The following is a 21898-nucleotide window of genomic DNA, read 5'->3' as shown; positions in this document are numbered from 1 at the left end:
TCCTGCATAGGTACTTGACATAAGTACCTACCCATGGAAGGCAGAGGCGTGGCTGGTCTCCTCTCTCTCCTGCTGTTAGGTGAACCGGACTGAGGTGGCAGTTCGAGTGGCGACTGTCTTCCATTGCAAGGACCATATCAATGCGTTTTGGTAAGCTCTCGGAGAGAGTGCAGGTGGCAAGGATTCAGCCATTATTGTGAGTGGATGCTAGTAGGCTTACAGTCCCAACTTGTTTTGGGGCTCAGCTTCTGGAAGGCAGCCTACAAAAATAGCAATTTACAGGGGGGAAAAAGCGGGTCCTGAGGCACTGGGTTGGGGCAGACATTAGCTCCATTTAGGGCTTAAACCAGCCCACAGTTAATTGTAGGTCTCTCGCATTAGCTTGTAGGAGCAGTAAAAGCATGTAATTCGAGCTAATCTGATGGGCAAATGAACTGGGTACTCGGTGCCAAGTGAGACTGTGAAACAAAAGGACACATGTGTTTTCAGGAAAAAAAAAAAGAAACCAACACAACGCAGTTTCAACAGTTGCACACGTGAGACGCTGGAGAATTCTTTGGGAGTTTTGTCGTTTCAGACAAGGAGGTGCAGGGGACTGTGGGTGAGCGTCAGGAGCCCAGGGCCTCTCGGTCACCGGGCAGCGAGGCCCACGGCCTGGAACAGTGCGGGGGCGGCTTTCCCAGCCGCAGGTTTGCTTCCCCCGATTGGCTGGGCCGCCTTTAGAATGCCCTTCTGCATTGACTTTACCCGACGGTCCATGACCACCGGCCCGGGCCCCTCCCTGTCCATTCCGATTCTATCGGTTGGAGACAGGGCTAGGCCCCCTGCATCCTACCAGTCCCCCCCGAGGAATGCAGTGTGATGGTTGCCATTTGGGGGAAGCACCCCGGATCCAGGAGTAGAGGTGGCTGAAGCGGGGTGGTAGATGGTGGAGGTGGACGGACCTAACTGAAGCTTCCTGAGGGGAAGTGACGCGAGGCCCCCTGGGAGGTGCTGGAAAGGTGCGTGGCCCTTTGCAGTGACACCCTCTTGCTGGTCCGCGTCGTAAGGTGTGCGTGCTTTGTGGTTCTCCTGACGCCGCCGTGCATCCCGAGACCAACTTCCACGAAGCATCAGCGCCTCGTGGCTTTAACTCAGACCGTTCCCTCGCGTTCCGGGCTCCAGCAAGCCCTCCAGAGGAGGTGACCCTTGACCTTTTTTCCTTCCAGTTTTATTTTGGATTGGTTTCAGGTGCACAGCTTAGTGGTTAGACAACCACATGCTTTGCACGCTGTTCCCCTCGGTGTTTCCAGCACCCCAACTGGCGCCATGCATAGTTACCTCCATATCGCTGACTCTGTTCCCTGTGCTTCGCTACACGTCCCCACGGCCATTTGGTAACTACCATGTGTCTCTCCTAACCCCTTCCCCTCCTCCACCCGGCACCCCAGCCCCCTTCCCTCCGGCGACCACAGGTTTGCTCTCTGTGTCTGCGGGCCTGTTCCCATTCTGTTTGTTCGTCTGTTTTGTTCTTCAGGTTCGCCGTGTAAGTGAGATCATGTGGCATTTGTCCTTCTCTGACTGACTGATTCCATGGAGCACCGCCCTCTTTCTTAAACCCTGAGCCTCACCTGAGTCTTCAGTGTGTTCTTCTCCTGGGCGGGGGGGTGGTGCAGTCCTCCTGGGGGGGGTGCAGTCCTCCTGGGGGTGGGGTGCTGTCCTCCTGGGGGTGGGGTGCTGTCCTCCTGGGGTCCCAGGTTGGAAAACCTGTTGGTAAGCTGCCTTGAAGTTTGTGAAAACAGTCCGTCGGTTTAATGATTTAAATCAGAAATTACCCATTTTGACAAAAGTGTGTTCCACTGGTGGTCACCGTGCTTTGGATTTGTTCTGCTAATATAAACCAAATTTTTATGTAAAAGGTTGTGTTCAAACTAGACATTTTGTTTGTACGATTGAGAGAAAAACAACTTTATAAAGTCAAACCTTTTCCAAGACCAAACATGTGTAACTCAGGTTGACCTACAGGATTAGAATCTTCAAAATTTAGGAGTGGAAAAGTAAATAGTAATTCCAACATAAACTACTATATGTCTTGAAAGTGATAATTTTTAAGACATACTACGGATTAGTGGGGTCCCTCAGAAAAGGCGCTAAAAAGAGAAGGCAGTCTTGTCTGTTGCAGGCTAAATATTCACCGCACGTCAGAGAAACAAGGGGTGTGCTGTTTTTATACTCTGGGTGTTTACGTGGGGAGTGGAAACTGAAGCAACTGCTGTGACGTCACAGTGAGTCAATGTCATTGGTAGATGCGAGGGCCGTGGCCGCCCTGGGGACTCCTGCCAGCCACGCGGTCAGTGTCCTCAGGTGTGCGGTGAAGGGTGGGTTGTGGCGCAGGTGAACCAGGTGTGGGAAGTCGAATGGCAGAATCTTTTCTTAATGAACACTTGCACGCCAACGAGACGTTCCCACAGAAAGAGATGGGAGCTCTGTGAGTTTGTGACTTTGATCATTTTGCATGTATTTTGATTTATATGAATTCCCCAGGGGGATCTGAACAGCGGGCCTGGAGAGGCTCCATTCCAGAACCCGAGAACCCAAGAGTAGTTCATTCCTCCCTCCTCCTTCAATGTCTACTTTCAGTATAACTGTTACGTACGTGTGTGTGTGTGTGTGAGAGAGAGAGAGAGAGAGAGAGAGAGAGAGAGAGAGAGAGAGAGAGAGACAGGGGGAGAGGAGTTTTCAGGAACTGGCCCACGCAGCTGTGGAGCCCGGCAAGCCCGAGGTCTGCCGGGTGGGCCCTCTGGCTGGGGTCGCCGAGAGGAGGTGATGCTGCATCCTGACCCTGGAGACCTGCCGGCAGACTGTCCTCTGCCTCGGGGACATCGGTCTCTCTTCTGTGAAGGCACCCGCTGATTGAGTAAGGCCCGCCACATCAGAGAGGGTCGTCTGCTTTATACCGATGTTCGTCTCCCCTAAAAATACCTTCACAGGCCCTGGCTGGCATAGCTCAGTGGATTGAGCCCAGGCTGCAAACCAAAGCATCGCAGGTTCGATTCCCAGTCAGGGCACATGCCTGGGTTGCAGGCCACGGCCCCCAGCAACCGCACATTAATGTTTCTCTCTCTTTCTCTCTCTCTCCCTTCCCTCTCTAAAAATAAATAAAAAAATAAAAAAAATAAAAACACCTTCACAGAAATAGCCAGTGTGATGTGTGACCAGACAGATACCTTGGTGCCATGGTGTAGGCAAGCTGACACATTGAATTAAACATCACACAGACAGACCCCTTGCTGCGTGTCTAGGACAGAAGGATGCCATTTCAGCAATTTGGGAACACGGACCCCAGAATGAGTAGGCCATGGTGCCAGCCCGATAATTTATACTTTTACGTAGTCCCCGCTGTCCTTGTTTCACACGCATGCATTTGCTTGCTTAATTATCACAGCACACATATATTTTTATCCTTTCTGCATTAACATTATATTGTAAGTCTCTTCCCATGTCCTTTACAGTGAGTCTTTATGGAGACGTAACGTTCCATCAAAGGGACGCAGTAATTTAATTAGCCGGTTCCTATTGTTTCCTGCGGAGGCTGCCTCCGGTCCTCGGCTGCTATAAATCATGTCTCAGCGGTTTGCTTTTTTCTTTGGGGTAAATTCCTAAAAACGGAATCGCTGAGCCAAGGATGTGGACCTAGCTCGGCCCTTGGTGCGTATTGCTTTTGCTGGATTTGATTGGATTGTGTGCATTTTTCTGGGGGGTTTGTTTGTTTGTTTGTTTGTTTGTTTCCCTTTTGTTTCTTTGGCAGTGGCCTCACATTGCCAGCTCTGGTTCCCAACAGCCACCTCTGCAGCCGAGGGGGCACGCTCCCCGATCACCCTCCCGTCACCCTCTCTGACCAAAATGTTCTCCGAGGCTAAAAGGGTCCTTACCTCGTCCTGGTGCGAGAGAGGTTTTATAGCTTGGAAAATCTGAGTATCGTTTCTGAAGCCATTTTTCAACCAAGAGTGGGAAAATCACACTTCACACTTAAAAAGCAATTTGGGACTTCCTTTCGGTTCCTTGATCATTCTGGGAGACTTTGAAATGCTTCACGTCTCATTTCTTCTCACATAATTGAGGAGGAGTCCCGGGTGCAGAAGTCTAAGGAACGGCCATTAGAATTTGGGGCGAACATGTTAGAAGCAGAAGTGACTGGCACTGTTAGCTCTTTAAAAAGACTCCGTTTTTTGTTGTTGTTGTTGTTGCAGTGTTGGGGGGCTCGCATTGGGCGCCCGAGTTCTGGTTTGTTAGGGGGAGTCTGGCACACATATTTGTGGGTCCCGCCTCAGTACGAGGAAGTGATGTATTTAAGGGAGTGAATTTACAATTGGTGTTAGGCACGGTGCTAAATTTACGTAGGAGGAGTGAGTGAGTTATGTCTTGGGAAAATGATTTATATTTGAACCCGTATATTCCGGGGCACCTCCTACGAAGGAATCCTACGACGCCAGGTGGCCTGTGGTGACCAGCTTCTTTCACTGAGCACCGTGTTTCTGAGGGTCACCTGGGCTGTAGCATGTGCCAGGTCTTTGTTCTTTTTTATAGCTGAGCGATGTTTCATTGTGTAGATAAGCCCCGTTTTCCGTATCCATTCGTCAGTCGGTGGACACTTGGACTGCTTCCACTTTTCGGCTAGTAGGGGTAATGCCGCTATGAATATTCACGTAAAGTCTTAGGTGGATATGTTTTAATTTTGTTCTCTTGGATACATATCTAGAGGTGGAATTGCTAAGTCTTATGGTAACTCCACATTAGCCTTAAAATTTTTATTTATTTTTTAGAGAGGGGAAGGGAGGGAGAAAGAGAGGGAGAGAAACATCGATGTGTGGTTGCCTCTTGTATGCCCCTCACTGGGGACCTGACCTGCAACCCAGGCATGTGCCCTGACTGGGAATCAAACCGGCGATGCTTTGGTTCTCAGGCCAGCACTCAGTCCACTGAGCCACACCAGCCAGGGCTCTGTGTTAGCATTTTTTAAAAGATATTATTTGTTTATTTTTAGAGAGGGAAGGGAGGGAGAAAGAGAGAGAGAGACACACACACATCGATGTGTGGTTGCTGGGGGCCATGGCCTGCAACCCAGAAACGTGCCCTGACTAGGAATCGAACCTGCGATGCTTTGGTTTGCAGCCCGCGCTCAGTCCACTGAGCCACACCAGCCAGGGCTCTGTGTTAGCTTTTTAAGACAGATGTTCCTGTGGGCTCACACTTTAGTGTCGGCTGGGGTGAAGGGCATGACCCAGACTGAGGGTGGGAAAGTGAAGAGGCAGGGGAGTACCTCAGACCAAGGAGGTTTTAACGTGCACAGATTTTATAAGAAACTCTTCATTCAGAACAGTCTTCTCTTCAGTGTTGAAGCACGTTTACTGGTGTAAGAGAGGAATTGTAGGGGGGTATTAGCGGTCTGAAAGATTTGATGGGGTCCATTTAGGAAGCTTGCTATAACTCTAAATGCCTAATTTGCTTTTTAGGAAATAGTTTTTGCATTGGCAAGCAAATACCACATCCCCTACACTTTCTCAATAAACATCCTGTTTGGGCCTCCTAATCAAACACATTCTGTGCCCACCTTCCCTTAAAAGTGCTACTGTTGGTTCCTGGAGACTCGCTGAGAAAACCGAACGTTCACCAAATGCTTGAACGCGCCCTCATTCTGCCGTGGATGTGAAGGTTATAATTACTATTGGTTTATTTTAAGCAAAATCCCTCTAATAACATGGGAGGCAGTGTGTGGGGAGCATTGCTGAGACTGACATTTAATACGTTAAGGAAGATACACTATCCACATGTTAATGTTACTCTCAGATGCTTCCCTTTACACTTTCAGAAGTTCGAATACGAATTCCTTCGGAATCTTATACGAGCCTTGCTATGAAACCTCAAATGGTTAATGCGCATGCGCCCCGGCCACGAGGATCCCTTTTGCTTTTCTGTAGTAGAAAGATGATATTAGCTTGTGTAATTATACCCCTAGGTGGCTCTAACCACAGAATTGAAGGGTCGGCTTCCTTCTGGCAACCCAGCCCCAGGTTTGGACTCGACACCGGTGCGGCTCGCTTGTATAATCGTGCTGCATGTGAAGGGTGGAAATTAGAGTGTAGGGTTGCTGATTTATATTCCATGAGCTGCCTTTTCCTCTGCCAGCCCAGAAAAATCTTACCACGGCCGAAGTGTTCCGTCTTCTCGTGGCTTCTACCGTCCCTGTACGGGATCCAAGGAGGCGGGTTTTGGTGCCTTCCTGCGTGAGGTCTGATTGTGGCTGTAATGATGGGTGAACGTTGAAAGTGCAAGCCTAAATGCTCAACCTGGACCTCCTTGTTTTTATTATGAAAAGGTCAGTAAACCAGTGTCAACAGTTTTAGACAGCTTGGGTCATACCTCTAAGAAATAATCGAAGTCAGCAAGAAAAAACAAACCCAGACCATTCCATTGCTTCCAAGTGAAGGGCTCCAGTTGTCTTACGGGTTGTAACGGACACGATTTGACATGTTCATTTTTTTTTTTTTTCGGTCTTTGGGTTTTGAATAATTGCTTCTTGCAGAAAGCCTATGTTTTCTGTACTCTGTGGTTGCCAAGCTATACTTGACTCTTAAAAGAGAGTCAAAGGAACGTATCCTTGGGAGAAATTGCTGCTTTGTGGGGTACAAATGAGAGGTTGCGTGATCTTTGAAGCTGGGAGGGCCAAATCGGGCTTGGAGGCCCCATCGCCAGGCGGCATTTCATGGTCCTCATTGCTTCGCTAAACGAAACTGTCCTTTCGCTGCAAGTGGAAGAAAATGTAGCGGAGAGTTAGGGTTAAGTGGTGTTTCCCGTCCGGCTTAGAAAGTAGCAAGTTCTCCTTGCCCACCGCAGTCCAAACGTCGGCCAGGTTGGCCGGCCGCTCCGGCTCAGACCAGGGGATCTCAGCCAGGCAAGGTGTCGCTTGTCCAGGGGACGTCGGATGATGTCTGAGACAGTTTTGGTTGTCGTAAGAGGAGGGCTGTGGTGCTACCAGCGTTTAGTGGGCAGAGGAGTCGCTAAATGGCACATCCCACACTGCCCCGGACGGGCCCCCACGACAAAGAGTTATCCGGCCCCAAATCGGTGGTCTGGGGGGGAGTGGCGCTGACGTGGAAGGGGTTTTCATAACACCAGGAGTGCCGTGTCTGGCTCTGCTGTGCACAGAGGGGCGGGGACAGAAGGAGGATCCAGTGTGTTTCTTCCCACAAAACACGCTCTTCACCTGGCGCTCATTTCTCGGGATGGCTCTGGACTAGATCCTTGGACTAATAGGAAACACGGAGCCAGCTCCCTACCTGCAGGAGTGAAGTGAGCTCATGGGAACACACACACACACACACACACACACACACACACACACACACACACACACACACACGAGGCGTGCTCCTCCCCACGCTGCTCAGCAAACTGCCGGCAAGACCCTGCAGGCCTGGGCTCATTTTCTTCCTTTATTTGTTCAATGTTTCACAAAACACTTTTGCCCGAGGTTAACTTGATTCTTCTTTGTTGTTAAAAAAACGTTTCGTTTTGTTTTGTTGACGAGGAATTATTCCTTAAGACTTTGCCTTTGTTGGAAGGGGAGCACTTTGACAAACAGATCAGAAAGTTGTCCGAAGTCACCACGCCGGTCAGTCTGGGGCCTTGCTGACGTGTGGGTCTATTCTCCTGAGCGCTGCCTGCGAGGAAACAGAACCACTGTCATCAGTTTTCTCGAGTCAGAGTGTCTTGGCCTTCTGGGGGCCAGCTGTGGCCTGTGAGCAAACGTGGGGCCCGGGCTGGCCTGCTCCCCGTCTTCCGAGCTTAGCCCACTGGGCGAGCACTGTTCATTCTGGGGGCTGCCCCGGGCGGGAGGAAGTGAATGACATGCATTCACACTAAATGTTCCTGTTCTAGCTGACTTCCCTGCTCCGCTTGGGAATGAAAGGCCTGGGGAGAATGGCAATCGCTACTTTGGAGTGGGGTTGTCTTATGCCTTGCAGGACGCTCAGTGGCATTTGGTTACAGCTTTGGATCATAGAGTATTAAGCGGGAGGGGCTCACAGGGACATCCGGGCCCAGCCTCTCCCTTCCCCTTGGAGAGATGCAGCCTCCAGCCCCGTGAGAGCCCCCCATCTGGGCAGAGAACCGGCCGCACGAGGAGCAACCGTAGCACGTTTGCGAACACAAGCTATGGCTCCCACACCAGCCACGTGGAAGCAAAGCCCCTCCCTGAAGCCTGGAATCGCTGGTGTACAGGAGGTCCCCGGGTGCTGTGATGGGCAGCCCCTTCCTGGTCCCCCTCCCCTCGGCCACTTCTGTCCTGCGTGAACACCCTCAGCAGCTCCCTGTTACCGCGAGATTAACCCTTTCCGTTGCTTGCTGGGCTAAAGCCTGGTACTTTGTGGCCCGGGCAGTTTCTCCAGAATCATTCTGATTGCACCTTCTATTTTTTTTTTAAAAACCATTGATTTTAGAGAGAGAGAAAAAGGGAGAGAGAAAAAGAGAGAGAGTGAGAGAGAAACATCAATTTTTTGTCCCACTTATTCATGCATTCATGGGTCGATTCCTGCATGTGCCCCAACCTGGAATCGAACCTGCAACCTTGGCATATTGGGAGGATGCTGTAACCCAGAGATTTGCAAACAAAGTGCTGCAAGAATGTTTAAAACATGCAATAGCTGACTATTTAGTCAGGGGTACTGACCTCTCTTCCCTTAGATCGGCAAATAAAGAAATGACACCAGCCAGCACAACAACAATAGCCGTTCGGTGTGAATGAATCCAAATTATAAAAATATATTTATTGGCGTGCCACAGAATTTTAGTAATTGGTTTATGTGTGCCGTGAGATGAAAAAGGTGGGAAATCTCTGCTCTAACCAACCGAGCTACCCGGCCAGGGCTCCATCGAACCTTCTACGCCACCTGCTCCGGATCACACACCTGGGGCAGGTACAAGGAGAGCGTCGACAGCGGGCAGTGTCCAGCCAACGGGGACCACGGCCGAGCTCCGAGTCTGCGCGCAGAGCCCTGGAGAACGAGGGGAGATGGACTAAGTGGGGCCCGGAGGCGCGTGTGCCGAGGGAGCCCTTGCTCAGGGTGCATCTGGACGTTGGTTTCGGTGAGTGTCTGTGCTGTTTGTGCTCGGGGCCCAGCTCCCTCCGTGGAAGGAGAAAGAGTTTGCTTTAAGTTCCGTTAACAATCGAGAAGTGTTGCATTTGCAGGTTCAGGAGCTCCCGGGAGCGGAATTTCCTCTCTGTTACGTCCTGCTCTGCGTGCCTTGTGTTCTGGACTCATCGTCCCTTCCTGGGGCGTTTGCTGCTCCCGGTGACCTGCTGGCCCTGGAGGACACAGTGAGACTCTGACTCCTTGGTGGTGCTTCCACAGCCCCTTCTTCCGCTTCTCCTGTCGCGTGTCAGGACGTGGACGTCACGACCCAGCTCTGAGACCCTGTCTGCGAAGAAAGCCGGGACTGGCTTGCGAGAGGGGGACCCCTCCTCTCCTGTCTCCCCCATATGGGGTGCATCTCCAGAGGCAAATTCAGGGGCAGGACCCCCTCTTTTCAGGCGCCCTTTTTTTCTGGATGCCGGAAATCTGTGCACCACATTTATTTACTCACGTTATTCTTTTATTCAGTTGATGTGCCCTGAGTGCCCCGGTCTTCCTGAGGTCACAGTGACTGGCTTTTTGCCTCCAAGAGTTCCTAAGCGAGTATAATAATTCTTCTGCCTTTTTAAACCCAGGCCTCCTTCACTAAATTGAAAAAAAAAACACCAAACCAACTCAGGTTCCCTTTTATCATTTGTTGAAATATTTAAAAAACATAACTCTTGTGACTAAAGCCAAGTAGCCATAATTTTAGAGTGTATTCCCAGCCTCTGAGAGTAGCCCTCAGCTCCCACCTCAGTCTTCCCGCAGACCCCCCGCCCCCAAATGTGGGGAGCTTCTGAGTGTGACAACCTGGATTCGTTTCCTTTCCTCTGCGGCATCCAGAGCTCTCTGGGAACTGTCCTGGCCCAGGTGACCACACCTGCACCCAGGCAGAGGTTGAGTGAGGACCACTTTATTTGTGGCTTTTCCCCGTCCAGACAGGTGAGGCTCTCTCTCTCTCTCTCTCTCTCTCTCTCACACACACACACACACACACACACACACACTTGAAACGGCTGACGTCTGCCTGCCTGTGGGTCTTTGGTCCACACCCTCTCTTCCTGTGTCTGTCCCTCTCCTAGCCAGACGGGCAGTGCCTTGGGCGCAGAGGTTATGGCTCTCTCCCTCTCTGGCTAGCGCCATCCCTTGTACACCTTAGACGTTCAATGCATGTGTTGAAATCACTGGAAAAATAAAAGTAAAACTCTGATACCAGAATGCCCCCAAGACCCCGCCAAACAGGATTTCAGTTGCCTTCATTTAAAAGCAACAACAGGAGTGTGTTTCCATCCCCAATCTTCCCATTCCTCACTGGGGAAGATGCGACATGTCTGTGGTGAGACAGGTTCAGCGCTGTGACGCCCGGGAGTGGGATCTCTCTTGTCACTGTGGTTCGAACCCGCAGCCGAGACCATCTGCTTGCTCTTGGAGACCTGGCTGCTGGGAACCCCCTCAGCTCCTGCAGAGGGGAAGAGCGTGGCTGCAGAAGGAGGCCTTGCCTCCTGAGACGGCGCTCAGCACAGGCTGCAGAGTGTAACCTTGACCGTGACTCCAGCCAGACCGCCAACGCCGTGCTTTACGTGGGCCGTCCACACTCCTGGTGGCTCGCTGGGTGGGAGGGAGGGTGGCAGGCGGGCCCAGCCAGGGCTCCAGTGACAGACGCAGGTTCTTCGCTCTGGCTGCTGTCCCTGCGGGCTTGTGGCACTGGGACATCTTGTTGGTCTTATTTATTTATTTTCCGGTCACCCCGGAGCCCTGCATGGACTACTGTCTTGGGAACTTCAGGAAGACCTCACCCAGCCTCAGGGCTGAGGCTGCTTGCCTTAGTATCTCAGACCGGTAACAGCTACTGGTCATGACGAGAACGTTCATTCAGGGTGGTTCTGTACCAGCTACTGTGTTATTTCACTTTGGTGATTACTGGAGAGAGAGAGAGTGTTGCGCCCATTTTACCGCACAGGAAGCTCGGACTCAAAAATGGAGTAATCCCCGGATTGACACCCCTGGTAAGCAGCCAAGCCAGGGTGGGAACCCCATGTTGGCCTGAGTCTGAATCTCTTGCTCTTTTCTGGATCCTTGACTACAAAGCAAATTAATACTGTAAACAGCATCACGAAGACGATGCGTAATCTACTTAGAGCAAGTACGTCAGCAGCATAGAGACGGAATTTATCGCTAGCCGATTGATAAATTAGTTATATATCAGATCACATTTTCCATAAAGCATTTTCTAAAAGAGTTCCCTGAGACAGTGATATTAGCAAAGTATGAATTATTTTAGTGCTGGAGAGTTATTAAACCACTTGTCATTAAAAAGAATTACTTATGCAGACTTTCCTCTCATTCAGACTGGCAGTTTCCTGGAAATTGACTGAGTTAGCACTCACTATCGTTTGCTAATTCACCGGGCCACAGAAACCATCGGTCTGGCCGGCCGGGACACTCAGGGAGCCCCGCCTCTCATCACGGAAAGTGCCGGCGTTTTAGCTGTCCGATCAGAAACCACGTTGGCCCCCCGCTGGGCCTCGGGTCCAGGTTTCTATAAGCTTCTGTCTCGGAAGCGATGGTACAGAGGGTGTGCTCAGTGACACTGTTGACTGAATGAAGCCATGTGCTCATTTGTAGCGCGCATGGCAAAGCTGAACTGGATGCTGCTGGAACGCACAGCTCAGTAGTAAGCCTTAGGTCCCCACAACCATCTACACGCGAGCTTTGTGACGGTCACACCGTTGGCGGCTTGGCTGCTAGACCCAGTGCCCTTGTTTAGTCTTCCGTGCCTCTTTCTCTTCACCTCCAGCCCCTCTTCTCGGTTAAGGTCTGGGGCGAAATGGTCACTGTTTTTTGTAAACAACCTCTCCAGTCCGCCTTGACCTTCTTTGCTCTCTTCCTCCTGTGGTTTTCCCATAAATGCTGGAGTTCTTTCCAGTGCGACCCTTGGCCCCTCCCCTCTCTGCATTCTCTTCCCACTGCTGCGGGGGGAGGGCTGGGGGGGAAGGGGAGGGGGGTGGACTGCATCCACTCACATGACCTCTGGGACTGCACTCAGCATCTAGAGTGACAGCTCCTGAACCCATCTCTCTTCTAAGTTTCGGAAACACATATCCATCTCCTTACTGGGTGTTTCCTCTCAACTGGAAAGCCCTGCCAAAGGGACATTTTCTAAACCAACTTCTCAGTTCTCTTCTACCCCAAACGTGAGCTCTCCCTTTGGTATTTTCCAGGTTGGCTGGTGGTATCGCTAAGTCTCCTCACCTGGACAGTCGCCCAGGTCGCCTCCCCTTCCCTCTCTCTTCTCCCACCGCTGTCTGTCGGGGTGTCCGACCCACCACGGCCCAGGACGGCTGCGAATGCAGCCCAACACAAAATCGTAAATTTACTTAAAAGCTTTTTGTCGCTCATCAGCTTCCGTTACTATTTGTGTGTTACTGTTAATAACAGTAACCTTTGTGTGTTATTACACATTACTTTTCATTACATTTCATGTGTGGCCCAAGACAACTCTTTTTTTTCCCAGTGTGGCCCAGAGACGCCAAAAGGTTGGACACGCCTGGTAGGTGGTCCCGAAGGCCCGGTGGTTCTAGCCCAGAAATGTCCCCTGAAGCCAGCCCTGCCTCACCCTGGATCCTGCTCCCACTGTCCTCCTGAAGTCGCCCTGCGCAGGCTCCCGGGCGAGAGCGCCCTGTGCCAGTGGAGCGGGCCAGTAGCAGGGGCCAGGGTCAGATTCGTTCCGACTGCAGGGAGCCGCGGGTGGGTTTCCTCTCCCCCACGCCCGTGAGGGACCGGAGCCTGAGCCTTTACTGCTGACACCCGTGACGTGGAGCCTGAGCCCTGGCCTCTGACCAGTGCACATGGACTTCCTAGTGCAACTTTTTTTTTCTCTTTGGTCAAAAGTATTATATTGCCGCTGTGTGTGTATATGTGTGTAAGTGTGCGTAAGTTAGTGTGTATGAATGGGCGAGTGTATATGAGTGTGTGAGGGTGGGTGTTTTAATCAGCAAATTCATAATGAGGAAAAGTCTGACCTGCCTGGCTTGGAAGAGAGAGACTAGATGAAAATCTGACCAGGACTCAGCCCATTAGCAAAACCCAGGAGCGAAGCCTTGGCGCTTTCACACAGGAAGCGCTGGGAACAGTGACCTGTCTGTTTTACACTCTCCACTTCCTCCCCGCCGTCCGCAGGATCGAGTCTGCCCCTTGTCCGGGGACCTCATCAGCTTCTCTCCCCAGCCCGACCTCCAGCCACGCCACCCCCTGCAGCCACAGCTCACCTTTGGACGGAGAAGGCTCCTGGGACTCTGGGCTGGGCACCCGTCACGCCCCGCCCTCCTCTCCCTCCACCCGTTCAGCTCAGCTCAAACCTCAGCCCCGATGTGAACCTCCCTTGGTCCCTGATCAGATAAAATGTAGGATATCCAGCTAAACTTGAATTTCAGATAAACAACAAATAACTTCCAGTGCATGCCACAAACAATTGTGGCCTTGTTTATCTGAAATGCAAAATTAATGGTGTGCCCTTTACTTTGTAATTTGCTGCGCCCGGCACCCTATTCCTGACATTCTTCTGCCTCAGTATTCCTCCAGCGCGTTGTATACAAATCTGCTGTCGCCTCTTACACGGTGGCGATTCATTCTTCTGCTGACTGCCTTCCCTGCCAGAGCCCATACCCCCGAGGCAAGGGCGATGACTTTGCACTCACTCACTCACTCACCCTTCCTCAGTTGTGTCCCGTGTGCCCAGCACTGTGCTAGGTGTGGGGGTGCCAGGACCAGTAAGGTCAGGGCCCTGCACTGGAGCAGGGCTTGGCTACCATGGCCCTTGGCCAGATCCAGCCCCCTGCCTGTGCCGTACGGGCCGAGGACACCAGCACCCTAGTCCGTGTATGTGTTGTCTGCGGCCGCAGCAGAGCACGTGGCCTCTTGGCCAGGGAGGCCTCACATAGGTACTACCTGGCCCTTTACAGGAAAAAGAATTGCCGACCCCTGGTCTAGAGGATCTTACAGTCTAGAGGAGGGAGACAGATGTAAACAAATAAAAGCAGATTCAGCTTTCATCTCCGAAGCTTCCTCTGTACCGATGTGTGGTCTGGGGCTCACCTCTCCGAGCACCACCTGGAGCCTCACCCCAGTGGGCTGAGCCCAAGCTCTGGGCCTGGAGAACTCGCCCTTCAGCGGGCATGCTCGGTGGCTCTGCCCACCGCGCTCTGAGCGCTGGTTGGTGCACCGGGCCGGCCGCCCTCTCTGGGGCGTGGGGTCCGCTTCGATCAGAGTTGGAAGGGGCAGAGAGTGTCTGTCCCTTGGACTGCCTCTCAGTTCTGTTAACGCCCGGCACCGTTTGCTCCATACAGCTACAACTTCAGCCTGCAGCCCTGTACATGGAGCTGCAGGACTTCCCATCCACTCGGGGACGGTGTTGCTGGGCTGCCTCCGGGGCCAGGGATGCGCAGAGCACTGTGTTCAACGGGCCTGGGCACCGTCTTCTCGTCCCCAGGGCGCGGGAGGTGGTGGCTGCGTCCCCGTCTTGACCGGTGGAACAGAGCCATCCTTCGGGGTGGACGCGGCCTTCTTCCACCTCAGGGGCCATCGCCCAGAGCCGGCCTGGACAGCGTCACTCACAGTCACGCAATCAAAATAAGCTGGCGGGTTCCCTCGTGTCCCCGAGCTCAGAACACGCCCTGCGTCCTGGTGGTGCCATGTGACGGGCCGACAGAACATAAATCAGAGCCGGTCCAGCCCTGTGCGTGGTGTCTGGGAGGGGAGTGTTTCCCAGTGAAAACAAGGCCTGTGCCTCTCTGTTGAGACAGATGTTCACACTTGCCGCTCTCGCTAGAGGCCCTGAGAAAACAAATTCGGGGCAAGCGAGCTGTGGGCCTTGCTGGGGCCCGCATGGGCCCAGCAGACGGAGTTCGGAACACAAAGGGAACGAAATACCCAAATAATTGTCCCAAGTCTGCCTAAGATTTCTTGTGATAGCCAAATAATTAGGCCTCGTGGAGTTTTTAAAAGCTGGGATTATCTGTGTAATTCATTACTTCACGGCCCTTTTACTGCCGCATGCAAAACCCCAGACTCCGTGTTCCGTGGACGCACGGGCAAGAGAGGAAGTGTTTGGACGACACTGTAAGTGCGCGGTGACACATTCAACCCGTGTGCACTGGCTCCTGCTGTTCTGCTGTTTGGGCTCAGGTGCGGCCTCGCGGAGAGTCTCACGGCAGCAGTCCCAAGCTAAGTGACCTGTCTGGGCCCCACTGGACACCCCCAGGTCCCTGGGAGAGACAGCCGTGTTCCTTTTGCATTCTCTTAGCCTGACACGTGGAAGTGTCTGTCACAGACCTGCTCGCGGGAGCGACCGTTGTGACATTTTAAGTGCGATGCCATTGCGCGAGCCGTTCGGCCTTCGGGTGTTTAAGTAACTGAAAACCACCGTCTCTCCGACAAGATCTGGAGGAAGAAACACACCCCGCCCAGTATCACTGCATACACAGCTTTGGGTCTTTGTAAAAATCCCAGCAGCCTAGGGGATTCGGGCTCTGGTGCTTTCGATTCCTGCACCCCAGGCCTGTTCAGCACCCCCGTTCCAAGCAGGCTGTGCTGCATTGCTCCCCCTACATGCTCTTATTTGATCTATTATAGAAACGCTTCTCTGCCTTGCTACTGCTATATGTTCTTATTCAAGGGCCCAACCTAATTTTTTTTCTTTTAAATATATTTTTAATAGCTTCATCTTTCTTTCTTTTTGTGCTTCCGTTATTTATAGACGCGCACCGAGGAGAGGAAGCTGCGTTGAAAAATCGTCTTCTCCCATTTTTTTTCAGACGGGGGCTTCAGAACTGGTTACTAATTGTACCAGCGTGGGGCTGACTAGCTGGTTAAGCCCAATGTGGGTCAGTTGTTCAAAGGAGTCCCAATGAATGTTATGTGCAAATCTGGGGCTCACCAAGAACAAGAAATAAATCAGTCCTCCCGTATGTGTAACCGTGCTGAGCAGGGGTCAGGTGTTATTATGCATCGAGGACACAAAATAAACGTAAAAAGCAAGTCCCCCCACCATTCAGCTGTTTTTTATTAATAAACCCCCATCCATCATACATTGCTGGGAGAACCGGCCAGATGTTTGCAACCCACCCCGCTTGTCACCTAGGTCACGCCTGTAGGAGTTGCAATTTAGTTAATTTCACGACTACAGTAGCTTGATGTAATTAAAGACTCAGTAGGTTGTGTTTTAAATGCTATTAAGTCATTACGGGTTTTCAGGGGGCCGGGAATGCTCCTTCAACTGCGGGAAGGAAGGCGACATGCTCTGACTTAACACAAAGGAGCCAGCGATCCGTAGTTTCGAAAGTCGGAGTTAAAGTGCCTGCTGCTGAAATGCGATTCTTTGACATCAATTATGGAAATCAATAAGGAATGTTGCAATATACACACAGGGCTCTCTCTGTCCTTGCTCAGCCGAAGGAGAGCCCGCTGCAGAACCAACGAGCCTGTGCTTGCTTAATCAAAGCAATAAATTCTCTGTGTCAGAACTGCCTTTTTAAAGATGCTCTAAAAGGTGGTTTGTTGTTTTTTTTTTTTTGGTGCTGAAGACTGCTTCTGAGCCCAATTTACGTAATTCCTGAGAACAATAAAGGCACAATAAAGGATTTTCCCTGCCGAATAGTTGAAAATAGCGCACAGCTATGGCTCCACAAATCTTTCAACAGCTCAGCCCTGTTAGCAAAATAGGAGGCAATTGAAGGAAGGCGAGAGGCTGAATGGGAAGCTCTCAGCAACGGAGTTGCTAAAAAATAACAATAAAAAAGTCTAATAGCACCAGAAGTCATCGAAGTACACGGAGAGGATCAGAAGGGCATCGTTCTGAACAGACTTTCCCGAGGGGAGGTCACTTTCAAGGTTCCTTTCGCTGTGACCAGGACGCTCTCTGCCCCACTGAGCTGGCCCGACATCACCCAGGAACGCTCCTGCCTCGGCTCTCCCTGGACCCCCTTCCCCACGGCCTCCGGGAGCCTCAGCGAAGCGTGGCGTGAAGATCTTCCACGTGCCCGTGACTGTTTCTTTAAGTGTGGCTTGACTCCGTAAGTGCTACAGCAGTTAGCAGTCAGATCCAGAGACAAGCCTCATAAATCAGGACAATGGCCTTGAAGCTCCCCCTTCCCTCAGCTCCAGGAACAAGGAGAGAGGAGGGCGCTGAAAGAAGGTGTTGAGTTTCTCTAGTAGGGCTGCTTGGGGGACCTCCGAGTTGCCACGGACACGTCACTTGGAAGTGTTGATGAGACGTGGTGAGTGAGGCGGTGGTCAGAAAGGTTGGTGGTTCGGTGCGGCTGCCTTGTTCTGCCACCGGCGGGAGCCACAAGCTGCTTGTTTGCCCAGATCTGGAACGTTCCAGGCACTTGGAGGGAGCTCAGGAGAAAAAGAAAATCCCAAAGAGAGTCCCAAGCCCAGGGGGAAGGCTTCAAGAACGAGATGGCTGTGTGCATTCCAGGTCAAGGATGGGTAGGATGCCATGGCCAAGGGCTGGTTCTGGGCTCGCGGTCAGCAGGGAGAGACACTTGAAGGGGCCGGGGCAGTTTGGTTTGGGGGGATGGGGTGCATACCGTGAATCACATCATCAGGCTTGATGGGCTTCGGCACGACACTCTCTGCCTGTGGCTGAACGAAAACCCAGCTGGACCCCAGACCGGCCTCGGCGGACTAAGGAAATCTTGTCCCCCGGGTGCGCGGCCTCGGGCTCAATCCACCTTTTGCACTGGGCTCTCGGGGGCTGTCATGAGGAAGAGCAGGCTGATCTAATTGGGACCTTGATTTCTGACTTGATCCAATTAGCGCGCCTGGTGTGTTGAGGTCCTCTGGGGACTAGCAGGATTCTGGTCACCAGTGGAAATTTCCTGCTTTGAGCTGGAAGTAAACCAGATGTTGCGTGTGCAGCTGGCTCTCGGCGTCAATCCCAGGTCACATGAGGATGGCTCCTCGCAGATGTGAGCGTTAATCAGAGCCAACTGGCTGTCTGGTTTTAAACGGATCTGTTCTTCTTGCCTCATACCCATGTCCCACCAGAAAGGGTTCGGCCTTTGCACAAACTTAACTGTAGCTCAACTTAAGGACTCATCCACCTTTGACTGAGCACCAACTGTGCGTCAGCACCATGCCAGGCATTGGCGACACGTATGAGACGGTCTTCTCTTAAAGAAGGCCTTCAGGGTCACACACACGTGACCTGGACTGGGGCTGCCTCTCCCATCAGATCGCGCACCACGTCGGTCCTTTAGTGCTGCAGTCACACTGGCCTCAGGGCCTTTGCACAGGCCGCCTTTCTTCTTGGAACGTTCTTCCTCTTGCCTGCCTCACCTTTAGGTCTCAAAGGCCTTTTCTGACCAGCCCTTCTAGAGTAAATTCCCTCTCCAGCGATCCAACAGCCAGCCGTAATAATAGTCACTATGATGACTCACCCCTACTCACATTATTTTTCTTCTTTATAGACCTCACCACAACTTGTAATTATTTTATGTTTGTTTGGCCAGAAGAGAATATTGGTTAAGAATGTGAGCTCTGGCCCTGGCTCGTGTGGCTCAGTGGATTGAGCGCGGGCTGCGAAACAAAGGGTCGCGGGTTCAATTCCCAGTCAGGGCATGTGCCTGGGTTGTGGGCCAGGTCCCCCGTGGGGGCCATGTGAGAAGCAACCACACATTGGCGTTTCTCTCTCTCTTTCTCCCCCCCTTCCCCTCTCTAAAAATAAATAAATAAATAAATAAATTCTTTAAAAAAAAAGAATGTGAGTTCTGAGGTCAGACAGCCTAGGTTCAAATCCTGACCCTCCCACTCTCTACTCTGAGTCTTCACCTCGGTGCCTCAGTTTCTTAATCTGTGAAATGGAAATAATAACAGTAGTTTCCTTTTCATGTCAGTTTGGTTAAATCTTTCAGTTAACGGTCCCACATTTCTTCTTCACTTTGGACCATCTGCTTAACAGAACAGTGACATAGCCACAAATAGAGACAGACTGCATTAATTCACAGAAAGTGTATCAACATTCTGTGTTTTTAAATAGATCTGGTCTTCTTGCCTCATCCTCAGCCCCCACCAAAGTCGTTTTATTAAATGGAGCAACTTACAACTATAAAATATGAATGGGGAGGAGGTTTTACTAGCCTGTATAATATACAAAAATAGTTCAGCCTGGGAGGGAGCATTCCCCTTCCGGGCCTGAGGTGTACACGGTCAGTGGGCGAATTGTGTCAAACAACTGAATTCGGATGGGCCGACTTCATCTCTGAAAACCTGGCCATTCCTGGGGTTTCATCATTTGTTAGTTCACCATGATGAGAGGAGACGAGGTCGGCAACATGTTTGAAATACAGCCGGTGTCAGCAACATGAATGGGTTATTGTAAACTGTAATAGAAAGTATCACCATACTTTCTATTACGTTTAGACACAGTAAACATCTGTAGTTTAAAACAGAAGAAAAAAAATTTTAAACATAGGAAACACTGAAAAGGAAATGTGGAATGTTGTTGGCAATCGATAACGTTTCAGAGGAGGAGGCACATGTTTAGGGTATTTTTTGAAATGTGAATTTGAGTGAAAAGATGCCTTTTAGTTAAGAGCTGACTACTGATTAGTGTGGTTAGCACGTGATAATAGGGTGGCTCTGGTCACGGGAATGGTGGGCCGTACGTAGTTCTAGCACTTTCACTAGCAACGTAGCATGTCCTTTGTTCCCCAATGAGAGCATTCGAGAAAATCCATGTCGTGACTCTTGAATGACGCATCTATCACCACAGTGTCACATAACGAGGCCATTCGAGTGTCCTCTTGTGCCATGGACTCCGATGGCCAATGCGGTTGGCAGTCAGTGTCCTGTCGAATGAAGGGGTCTGATGAGCTGAAATTACCTCACGTGCCCTGCACAGATTCTGGCCATTCCGAGTCTGCGCCCAACAAAACTCACAGGACAGCCTCTCCTCTTCGCTTCTCGGCGAATGAGTGCTCCCTGGAGGGACGAGGTGTGTGGAGATGTTTGTATTTCATACAAATCCGGCAACTGGCCTTCTCAGGTCCCGGGTGCCCCGGCAGCTCTCTGACACCCTTAGACAGACGCTTTTGTATCTTGTCCAACTTTCCTAGAAAACTCTCCTGTCGAGATCTACTGTAAGCTGTTCCGTCATAGCTGGAAAGCTTTTTACCGTCTTTCAACTTTCATAAACACGTGCTATGGTCTCCAACCATCCCGAAGTAAGAGGATACGGCACCATTTAATAAAATAGGACATGACTATATTTACCATTGTTTTCACTATCAGGTGTGGTGCACCATAGCTGGAATGTCATTGTAAAATCACATACAGCGCAGGCTTTGGCCTTGTTATCGTTTGTGCTAAGCTAGCAAGAGGAAGATTCACGTGTTACCTAAATGTTCATGTGAGCGAAAGACCCCTGGCACCTGGGAATGCTGATGGACTCCAGGAGGTCACCGGTTGCAGGAGGGGGTGGCACTGTGGCCCCAGGACTCATCCCGCCCTGGGCGCGGGTGCCGCGGTTGAGGCGCAGGTGCCCTTTATGGGCTCAGGCGAGCTCCACTGCTCAGGATCCGCGGTGCCCTTCTCCCTGCCACGTGACTATCTCGGGGGCCCGGGGGTGCTGCAGCTGCCAATCACTCATGCAGGCAGCAGAAGGAGATGCTTCACTTTAAACTGACAGCATTTTAAAAGCTGCCAAAGAGAAGCAAGAAAGGCAGCGGTTAAATGCGTCACGTCCCGGGGCCACCTCACTTTTAGAAAATGCCTACTTCCAATGTATTGAAGGAAAAAGTGGTCATGCTCCCAATTTACATTCTTTTGATAAATCTTATTTACTGACTATGTGTGTTCAGGTGCTCCGAGGGGCACATAAGGAATCTAAAACATTCTCCGTAGCAACTCCAGCAAATTAACCCTCTCGGGAGTAGCCGGGACTTAGCTCCCAGGTCTAAGCCGCCTGCTGTTAAGGGTGGAAATAATTGTAGGAGGTAAATACTGGGGGGTCGTTTACCAAGGAGGGGTCTGTGGGACGTGGGAGGACCCAGGAGGGCTTCCTGGAGGAGGTGCCCGTGCTCAGCAGCTCTTTACCACTGCTTGCAGTGATGACGTGGTGGCCACCTCGGCTTCCTAATTTCCATCGTCTCTTTCCCTTGCCTTTGGTTCTGTGGTCTGAACGGGATTTGACAACAAGGGCCACTTGAGCGTTCCGTGGTTTACTCCCAGGCAGATCCATCTCCGGTGCACATGGGTGTTACGGTATGTCTTCCCAGGCTTTCTTCTCTTTTGGGCCTTTGCCATCCAGGCTGAAGGCTCACCGGCACTACGCCATGACGTCTCCTTGGCCGTCCGCAGCTGCCGGAGGATGAGCGAAAAGGCCGGACAGCCGGAGGCAGACTCGGGACCCGTGCTCCTCGGGCCCACCGCTCAGAGCTTTGAAGGGGTTTCCGCGAATTAGTGGCGTTGAGAGAAAATTCTTTTTAATCATTTCCTCCCTTTTTCTTGTTGGCCTCGTGAATTTTTCCAGGAGGCAATGGCCAGACCTTTATGGAAACCAAATGATATGTTATTGGAGAGAAATAGAAGATAATTGATTCAGAATATCAATTCATCTCCTCTCCGTGGTTTAGTAGACAGGGTTTTCCACCCAACCCCCTCCAACTTGGCCCTAGAATCCAAAGGAGGTTTGTTATTTAAGTCTGATGCTAACTCGTCAAGTCATGTAGCCTCAGAAATCCTTC

The sequence above is a fragment of the Phyllostomus hastatus genome, unplaced genomic scaffold (assembly GCF_019186645.2).
Source record: "Phyllostomus hastatus isolate PE091 unplaced genomic scaffold, TTU_PhHast_1.1 phas_scaffold_1066, whole genome shotgun sequence".
NCBI classification, from domain to species: domain Eukaryota; kingdom Metazoa; phylum Chordata; class Mammalia; order Chiroptera; family Phyllostomidae; genus Phyllostomus; species Phyllostomus hastatus.
This window is presented reverse-complemented; position numbering follows the sequence as displayed.